Raw genomic sequence first — 679 nt, 5'->3', positions numbered from 1 at the left:
TGGTTCTCTGCTGGGTCAAGGCAGGGCCACCTGAAGGACTGACACATTCCCACTCGTTCCTGCAGGGAATAGCTGCTGCCCCACAGAGCTGCTCTCCCCACAGCCAGGACCAGACCTGCTCCATTCTCTGCAGTTTCTCGGGGCTGGGTCAATAGTTTTGCTGGGGGGAAAGAGGCAGCAGCTTATTTCCCTAGGGGCTTGATGGCCCAACACAGCACAACATCAAGGACTAAGGGCATCACACCCAAAGGGCAAGAGGGAAAGACTCTGCTGGGTCAAGGCAGGGCCACCTGAAGGACTGACACATTCCCACTCGTTCCTGCAGGGAATAGCTGCTGCCCCACAGAGCTGCTCTCCCCACAGCCAGGACCAGACCTGCTCCATTCTCTGCAGTTTCTCGGGGCTGGGTCAATAGTTTTGCTGGGGGGAAAGAGGCAGCAGCTTATTTCCCTAGGGGCTTGATGGCCCAACACAGCACAACATCAAGGACTAAGGGCATCACACCCAAAGGGCAAGAGAGAAAGAGAGCAGGAGATATAGATATATTTCTATTTTAATTCTCCCACTGGATTTTGGCTTTGCTGTGTTATTTTATCCTAACAGCTTCACAACAATCTTGTGGACCCCATAAAGCCTTTCTCAGGGTACCCTATTCTCACTGCCCCTGGGAGTTTTTGTA

The sequence above is a fragment of the Chaetura pelagica genome, unplaced genomic scaffold (genome assembly GCF_000747805.2).
Source record: "Chaetura pelagica isolate M959 unplaced genomic scaffold, ChaPel_1.0 scaffold430, whole genome shotgun sequence".
NCBI classification, from domain to species: Eukaryota; Metazoa; Chordata; class Aves; order Apodiformes; family Apodidae; genus Chaetura; species Chaetura pelagica.
Note: the sequence above shows the minus strand (reverse complement) of the source record.